Source organism: Lates calcarifer, unplaced genomic scaffold (assembly GCF_001640805.2).
Source record: "Lates calcarifer isolate ASB-BC8 unplaced genomic scaffold, TLL_Latcal_v3 _unitig_214_quiver_1824, whole genome shotgun sequence".
Lineage (NCBI taxonomy): Eukaryota > Metazoa > Chordata > Actinopteri > Centropomidae > Lates > Lates calcarifer.
The window spans coordinates 19,897-29,847 of NW_026116016.1; the positions used below are offsets into that span (position 1 = coordinate 19,897).

A 9,951-nucleotide genomic window follows, 5' to 3' on the forward strand; every position below is an offset into this window, starting at 1 on the left:
CTCCTCCGCCCGGACACGATCACACTGTCCCGCTCGGAGATGCGTTCACTGCCTGCTCCGTGTCAGACATTCAACCCATCTATCACACTGTAATATTCTCATCCACTGAAGTTATGAACGGCTTTTGGTGGGAGCTGATCTATCTATCTATCTATCTATCTATCTATCTATCTATCTATCTATCTATCTATCTATCTATCTATCTATCTATCCCTGGAGTTGATCCTCTGACGTTGCTCTTTGCAGTTTATTACAGAACACACAGACTCAAATTATTTGAAAAATGACATTTATTGCTACATTATTATTTTGACACATGCCTGTAGGCTACTTCAAACTGTACACATACTGTACATGTTATGATAGGAGTATTTCAGATTATTCTTGATTATTATTCATTATCTGTTCAGCAGTGTGATAAGCAAACAAGACATCAATTATTCTGTAATACTGTATTGCTCAGAGCATGAAATGTGGCTACATCTAACAAAACTGCACAGGAAGTCTTTTGTGTAAAATCAGAATGGAAAAAAGCAAATAGAGACATTATTAAATTCACAATATCTGTATAAAAGATAACTTAGATAACTTAGAAAAAACAAAATGTTCTATTAAAAACTCAAACATGCAAAGAGCTTTGACTACATCTGAAGAGCAATAATTACACTGAGGAGAAGAAGAGGAGATCTGTCCACCAGTGTTTCAGTAAGTGTAATCTTGTTGACAGTGCCATAACACAAACTTATAACAAATATACAAATAACAGATGATGCCCACACGTTACAGAACATTCTCGGAGATCTGTTCATTCACAGAATGGTCAAACTCCTGCAATACTCACACACTCACACACACACAGAAACCACAGGACAAATGAAATCCATCGTCTGAACGCGCAAATGTGGTAATGTCAGTCCTCTGAGCTCGGTGGAAGCGTACATGGCAAATAGTGATAACACTGTAAAAGTCAAGACAGAAATATATCTGGCTCTGCCAAAAATTAACAACTGCAGATGACACCTCACCGCTCACTGGGTTTCATCCATTCTGATATAATCGAACATAAAGATAATCAATAAATATACAAAATATGTACAAAACATCTGCAGCTTACAATGCATTTGTCTGTTACAAGTAAAGTTTAGGCACAAAGTTAGAAGTCCATTTGGGGAGTGAGGAGATGATTGTTCAACTGCGTCACACTTTACAATCAGAGAGGTGGATGTCTCCGCTCTGATCCGAATTCAGAGGAAACGCTGGGAGACGCCTGGGATGCTCTTCACTCAACACCTGGAAATGAAAAACACAGTGACATAAAATATAAAGACAGACTCTTTGTGTAAATACTATCAATGAATTTGTGAAGAGTTCTGTCTATGTTACTTGTGCTTTATATACAAAAATGAATATTCCCAAAAATCCCCCACTGACATCAAACTGTTATATGTTAATGTTAAATACTTAATGTTGGACGTGTTGTGGTTTTTGTCAGATGCTCAGAGGTGGCCCATGGGGTTTGTCGGGTCAGTCAGACTAGGATGAAAAGCCAGATGCATGGACTGTGGATCCGTCATGACTGTAGACGCCTTCTCTTCCTCTCTCCTTCGGCAGACATGCTGCCTTCGGGTTCAGGTTCCTCTCTGTGGGATTCAACAAACAATAGAGTTAGAATTTGACTAAATAAAGAAACTGAAGACACGTGGTTGTACAGGGAAGTTATTCATTTCCATCCCCTGTGTCATGCCCACTCAAATATTTTAGTTAAGGGGAAACAGCTGGAAAATACCTCATGACCTCTGCTTTGGCTGTTAACTTTTCTATCAGTTATTGACTATCACTAACTGGATACTCTTCTGCACTAGCTATCTTATTTTCACAGTCTCCCTTGCTTTACTTGACAGGGAGACAATCTTTACAGCCTCTCCTGCCTCCCTGCACATCTGGGTCTGCAGCAGCAGCAGCAATGCACTGACCTCTGACTTGTTGTTCCAGGCTGAGGATCACCGCCACGGCCTGGTGCAGCACCAGCAGTTTGGTCTGCGGCTTCTCGCTCTTCAGGTGCAGCTGACACATGTGACCCAGCTCCTTAAAAGCCTCGTTGATGTCCCGTACACGCAGACGCTCGCGGGCGTTGTTGGCCATCCTCCTCTCGCGCTCTCGTTCAGCCTTCTGCTCTGGGCTCAGGTCCTCATCCTCATGGATGCTGCAACAAGAAGAAGGTACGTGAAAAATACAGAAATTTTTTAAAATTGAAATTCAAGTTTGGGCGCATCTTAGTGGAAGCTTCAGTGGATTACACCCAAGAGGACTGATGAGTTATTCTGTGGATTTCTCTGCCCTCTGCTGGTCACTGAGGTCATGTGATGCACTCGTATTTGTTTTGTGAAACAGGTTTACATAGAATATTAACAGCAGACTCTGTCCTCAGAGCATTTATTTTTAAAACATTTTTTTAATCAATCAGTGTCCATTCTCAGTAAAAAGATGAGTAAAGAGATGCACTTTCTATTATATTTTAATAATTGTTTATTTTCCATTACATCATCATTTGGTTTGAATAGAAAACCAAAACAGTGTTCTATAGAAAAAAATGTTGCTCTAGGTCATTCACATATGCCAGCACTGATCAACTAGATTATAGATCTAAATCAAAAGAAAGCCTGCACTCAGAGGTTTGTCCTGAAGTGACCTCTGAGACTTGAGACATCTGGACATACTGTCTCATCTGTGAGATTTTCAAGATGTACAGTACGGTTTTAAGGGCGCTGACTTTGTATATCCATGTTTTCCGGTGTCTCGTTTATCAACAATGATCAAGTCCGATGTCACAAACAGGCCTGAAGCAATTAGTCAATTAATAGATCAACAGAAAATGAATCTGCAATTGTTTTGATTAATAGTTCAATCAATTTATTAAGCAATAAACATTAAATGTTGCTTTGTTCCAGCTTCTCAGCTGTGAGGGTTTGCTGCTTTTCTCAGTTTTATATCTGAAATTTGAATGTCTTTGTGTTTTGGACTGTTGGCCGGACAAAACAAATAATTTGTTGGCCTCACCCCGGCCTCTGGGAACTAGTAACAGGCATTTTTCACTGTCTTACAGAGCTTACAATCAATCATCAATAATGCTAATAATTAGTTGCAGCCCTTGTCAAAAAGAATACAAGTGCAGTGAAAACTCAGCCTGGACTGTATCTATTTGACAGAGGTGTTCACCCTGATGTCTTAGCCATGGACTGTACGTCCCAGCAGCTGTTCTTATCCCTCCCCTTTTTCATCATTTAATTTACTGGAACTTCAAGCGACATGAGGAAGAAATATGAGGCGGAGCTAAATAGACTGCCGTGGACACAGCTGTCCTTCACAGGAGGGGGTTTGACAGTATTTTAAATTAGTGTAACTGAATGGCAAGAGGGCGCTAATGCTTTGAGTGAGAGACTTTAATTTTGAAATCTTTTGTGTAATCACGTTAGATGTATAGTGCATAAATCTGGGGGAAAAAACAACTATAAATGTTGATTTTGCTCCATTAATGTGTCACAAAATACAGTTTATGAATGCTGAGCAGCACATGTTTCAGCAGAAAGGCCTGACTACGCATAATCAGCACAATAAGTATGGGGTAGTTTTTTCTTTTACAGTCATTTTCCACAGCAGGTTTTACACAATAAAATAGTTTTTCTGACCAGGTGCATTCTGTTTTGTTTTTTTTCCTCAGAGGAAAGCAAGGAAGTGAGTGAGTGTTTACCTGTTCCTTGCACTGTTTTCTCCTTGTGTCTTGTGCTCGCTCTCTTCATCTGATCTCTGGCTGTCAGAGCTGTGGCTGTGATTGGTGTGCATCATCTCCTCCCTTTCCCCACTTTCCATCTTCAGCTCTAAATTCCCCTGAACTCCCAGACCTCCTGTGGGATATCACACATTAAAAAATATATATAAAAACTGTGAAATCTCTTAAGTCCTAATAGTTCAAAGGCTGAAAACTGCAGAAAAAGGAGGGGAAATACAGGCATGCAGCAGTGGATAGATGAGAGGAAAAACTCACCTTGCATGGGTTGAAGTGTGGCCCTCTGTCTGGCTGGGTATGGGTGGCCATTTTGTGTGCGGCTCTGGAAGGCTGAGTGGTTGTTGTTCATGCTGACAGCTTCAACCTTTATGACACACAAAGAGCGGGACGAGATAAGTACAGTATTCATGTGTTCATACGTCCTCAGCTGAACTCCTGAGCACTTGAAAATTCTCTAACTGTAGAATGATGCCGTGGCTCCATAAATCTTTCTTAGTCAGCGAGCCTGGCTCAGTCACATACAGTATACAACTCTAATGAGAAATAAGTCACAAAACCAACATCTGCCCTCTCATTTCCGATGTAACCCTGAGTGGATCTCTCGTTCTACAGAATTAATTTAATCTCAGACAATCTTAATCCTCCCCTTAAAACTACTATATACTCCCTAAACATACCCCTAATTCTCTTCAGGAATGATTCACTCCTAACCGACAAATCATTTTGAAAAAAAAAAAAAAAAGTGAGAGAATTTAATACCCCCCCTCCCCCAAAGGATTAGACTAAAAACCCCTTTCCCCTGCATATACTTCCACTCCAGCTGGGCTAAAATCCCCGTGGTCTGCTGAAAGGGAAACATGCTGGAATGGGAGTGCACGATGCAGGCGCTCTCCCATCACCCCACAGTGGAATTAGAGTCCGCACATACTCTCCATACAAGGGCGACGCGTCACAGCGCTCTCCCCATTGTGCTCAGTTTCCTATTTCAAGGACAACAACCTTTACATGAGGAAAACATGCAGACATAGCAAGTGGAAAATTCCTGAAACTGGACACCAGCACACAGTCATACTGCACACACATTGCATGTACACACAACATGGAATTTCCATACACACTGCCCTGTCCTTCCTTAAATACTTCAAAGTAATGGTTCTTAACCATGGCTGGAGTGTGACAGGTGAGTGGTAGGGTGTTGGCAGAGCCCGGGTGGCCATGTTGGGTCTGGTTCAGCAGGCCGTGGATGTCAGGGGCAGACCGGCTGTGGGGCCCACAGCGTGGTTCCTCAGGACGTGGATCACATCGTCGAGTCTGTCCAGACGGTCCTCCACCTGAGACTGAAAAGACCAGGAGACAAATTGTTAAATTGTTAGACAAATTATTGTTTGTGTGGCATTTGGCAATCAGGGCAGAATTTTTATACATCCTCTCAGTTAAATAACGGTGGGAGATTTTGTTCCACAAATTGTAGCTCTAGAATTCATTTTTTTCAAACCAGAAAAAATAACATTTTTTGTGTTCAAATTTAACAAGACCAGTCATATGCTGTAAATCTAAGGACACATTTTTTACTTGAATGATTGAAAGCTTAAAGCAGCGACTGGACATTTTGAAAATTACATTTATTTGCTCTCTTGCCAAGAGTTAGATGAGAAGATCGATATCAGGCTGCCAGGCAACCAGCTCGGGCACATAAAATCCTGTAAAACCTCAACATAACATATAACAAGTCTATTAGTGAGCTTCAGAGGTGCTGACAGGTGGATTCTGTTTACTTTTTGACAGAGTCAGGCTAGCTGTTTCCGTGTTTCTGTGCCATTTCGCCTATGCTATAGGCTAAGCTAATTTCTTCATAAATATATTTGCTGAACATGAATGGGAGTGGCATGGATCTTCTCAGCTAGAAAGCAAATAAACCTATATCCTAAAATGTGGACATTTTCCTTTAATGTCTCTATTAGTAAGTAAAAAGGAAGTAAAAAATAAAAATTCAATTCATGCACTTTATGTACAGTGAAAACTATTTTGTGTATGGTTTGCTTTTTGTACAGTTTATTATTACTACATACATTATGTTGATATTTTCAGAATGGCACAAAATATATAAATGCTAATGCACTTATATATGTTTAAGTCTACTTCCCTGGGTATGCAGTTGTTTGAATGTTTTGATATTTTCTGAACATATTCTACTTTATAACATTTTCTGCAATGCTGTCATGAGTTTTATTTATCATTTATCATATTTTTATCTCTATATGAATAAACAGTCTGAGAGAGATTATATTAAATCAGGTCCTTTACCAGTGATATAAGTGAGGACTCATAATGTGGTGAGACTGGCGCCTGAACTGAGCTCGGGGCCACATGTTAGTACCTGGAGGAAGAGAACAACCAAAATAGATCATGAAGAGGCTGAGATATACAAAATAAAAATAAATTATATTTCACTGTGAGTGGCACCAACGGCTGCATCTGTTACTCCCAGTTTACCTGCAGGTTCAGCTGCATTCGGGCAGCGGAGACGGAGACCTCACCGGTGGTGGACGAGCTGGGAGGGGAAGCTGCTGCTGGTGTGATCAGGGGAATAAATCTGATGGCAGACAGGAGAGAGACAGAGAGAATGAGAGAGAGAGAGAGAGAGAGAGAGAGAGAGAGAGAGAGAGAGAAGCATTGGGAGGGGGTGAGACCAGGGCATGGATCATTTTAAAAGCACAACTTGTCATTTCTGCGTAAGGTTTTACAGCTGCTGCCACAGCCTCTGGAGCAGGCTCGTAACCTGAACTAAACTCATCAATTCTGGTCATTTTACTAGTCAGCAGCCAATAAAAAGTCCAGCAGCACAAAAGTATCCCTTCGTTAATATGCACTTCTCTGTTACTGGCAGGGAGGAGATACTATTTCCCTTTTGCATTATACCACTGGGACTCTCAAGGCTTGGGTTATATGGTCTGGTCTGACTGTTTGAACATAACAAGGCATAGATGAGTCAGTCTGATGGGATTGAGGAGGTGCATACTTACAGAGGCCAGAGCTTTGCCCAAAGTATCACCTGTCTGTGACCCTGATACATTTCCTGGCTCCCTGAGACTGAAAAAAAACAGTCATCATATAATGTGAGAATAAAGAACAGTCAATATATTCTGAAATAAGCAATGAGGATTATTTTCTCCATTTCCCCACCTGTTGAATTCTCTGAGGTGTTGACTGACGGAGTACGTGGTGCCGTGTTGTTGCGGTGAAAAGTGGACATGGGTGGGAGACCCTGTTCATATCAGCCACCATCACTGAATGTGGAGAGTAGTCCTGAACAGTGAGCAAACACACAGTTAAATACACAGGGGTCAAAAGGCTCCATGTCAACATACACAAGATCCTGGAGGTAAACTCACCAAGGTGTGTGGTGGGTGCAGGCTGCTGTAGTTCCCGGCTGTGTTTGGTGGGTGTGGCTGCTCCCAGTACACCTTCATAGCCCTGCTGGTTCAGCCCATTTACAGCATTCCAGATGTCGGGCGAATTGCTCGTCCCCTCTAAAATGCATAACGATATGTTATAGCCTGCACTGGAACAGCATCTCAAGCAGCCAGTCCAGAAATGAAGCTCTTCAGCGACCTCTGTGGAAACAATCCTATCATGATGTGCCACTGGTTGAATTCAACTAATCATTTGTCAGTACACAAATATTTTTTTTCCTTTAAAATCACAATTTACACTTTGAAAGCCACATTAACTTTATATTTATCTGAAATGACTGGACAATGTTAATTAATATAACAGATGTGACTTTATCTGAGCTCCGAGAATAATATGTCATGCAAAATTGTTAAAGGCTCTCCAATGATGAGACATAAACTAAATTTTAATTTAATTCTATTTCTTATGCTATTGTCTGAATGGTTATTTTACCTCAAGACTGAAATACTGTATCTCAACAACTATTGCATGAATTGCCATGAAATTTGGTAAAAAAAAATATTAATTCCCTCAGGAATAACTGTAATTACTTCCTCTGACCCCCTGACTATCCTTCAATGTACCATTATCAGGTCATTTTTTAAATTTGTTCAACATTTTTTTCATGACCAAAAAATAACATTCATATCAGCCTTGAGCTACTTTTACTGTACTGGTGCTAATTAGCCGATGTTAGCTTACTGTCATGCTAAACTAGGATGGTTGGCAAGGTAAGCATTATATTTACTTAACATTGGGATGTTAGCATTGTCATTGTAAGCATGTTAGCATGTTGATTTTAGCATTTAACGCAAAGCAATGCTGTGCCTAAATACAGCCTCAAAATGCTGTTAGCATCACAGTAGACTCTCAGTCTTTTTGATGTATTTCTATTGTGTATAATTTTTTTGGTTGTTTTTGTCTATTGTTTTATTTTATGTGTATTTGTGTCCTGAAATTTGCCTTTTTGATTAGGATTCAAAGACTGTGGATGAATGAGAAAATAAATGAAAAACACAAAAGACCCAGGTTTGAACATTTTACTGTTGAATATTTGGAAATCAAAGCAGGCAAAGCAGATCACTGGAGTGATCACAGGATAAGGCTGTTTGAATAAAGGGATGAAAGGTTTGAATCAGCATTGGACCAAGCAAAATGTTCCAATTAGAGATGTATAATCTTGAATAATAATGTTCATTTTGGATTGGTTAAGCTCACCAAAGAAGGTGCTTGCGAACACATTGCTGGGGGCCTTGTTGGACGGATGTGAAGATGAGTTCTGATTGATGTCGTCATTAGTGGAGACTGCCCATAAACCTAAAAAGAAGAACTTATTTAGGGCATTGTCAGAAAACAACTTTGAACTACAAGATAGTGTAATCATGCACTAATTTTGAATGCATCTATATTATTTGAATCAATCTTACTGACACAAACGCATGAGTACTATGAGCGCAGGCTGAAGCAACAGCATTATGAAAACAAAGCAGAGAGCTGATGCACACTTAGAGCTATTGCGGTAATCCATAAGCTGCAGATCCATGCACCTCCTCATCCGGATTTAGGAACCATTCACCATGAGAAATCCCTGCCCTAATCATTATCAGGTTCGGCTGGCTTCAGAAGACTGGGATACAATTCCCTCCCAAATAAAATTGAATTACAGGCCTTCGCATGCTTTGCCTCAGAAAGAAACCAAACCTGAGACCTGAGTCTCACCCATGATCTCTCCTGTAGGAAACTAAATAATGTAAATAGCAAACTAAAGACACCAAACATTTTTTTTACTTGTAAGCACAGGGCTACAAACTGCACATATGCACACAAAAACACACCAACACATGCTCACTCACTCAAACACACCAAGAGGTCTGGGCTGCACCTGCACCTCCCTCGATTGCTTTGATGTGCCCCAGGAAATGAAAATAAACCTCCCTGCGCAGCATCAATGGGGTGTCAGTTACCCGACGACAAGTTCTGTAAAGCAGGCTATTAAACTCTCTTGAGTATGCTCGTGCAAGCACACTCACAGGCTCTCACACGCACACACACACACAAAGACACACACACTTAAGCACACACACACAGCCATGACCCTGGCTGGCATGAGTCCCATGGTGATTGTGGGCTAGGCCAAACAGATGAGCCCCTGCCGACACTGGGCCCGTCTGAGCCGCCATGGGCAGCATATGGCGGAGGATAAAGCCAATTGTCCTCCTTACCATCAGCATAGCAGGCGACCCGTTAATAATGGTCACACCCCCGCCCCAGCACGCCCTCTCTGGCCCCCACTGGAGAGGGGCCGTCACCATGGCATCCTCTTTTAGCATAGCATTGATTTAGGAACCATCAATCATGGCATCGCAAATGATAAGAGACTTTTTTTTCTGGCAAATAAAGACCACAACTATGAGAATTGGAAACTACAAAACCTTCATATCTGCTTGAGATTATTATTTTTGAACATGTGTCTTTGAATTTCCAGAGTCATTTTAATGTAAAACCACTCAGAGACTTGTACAAAAACAGCAAACAAGTACACTATTTTCCCCATTGTAAATGTAAACAGCATTATGATGCTAGATGAGTGAAATATCAACTTGCTATTCAGGGCCTACGCTGTGCTCCACCATGGCCAACTCCAGCCACATGCAACCAATTTTCTGCCTCTGTGATCCACGATGTCTGGATATGGTTAGTCTCACAGAGATCAA

The 9,951-nt window shown here is 41.0% G+C and overlaps 1 pseudogene; it reads right to left on the bottom strand.

The window, feature by feature from the left end:
* Window positions 1–278: 278 nt before the first annotated feature.
* On the bottom strand, window positions 279–9,549 carry LOC108892273 (transcription factor 12-like; annotated as a pseudogene).
* Between the last annotated feature and the right edge of the window lie 402 nt (window positions 9,550–9,951).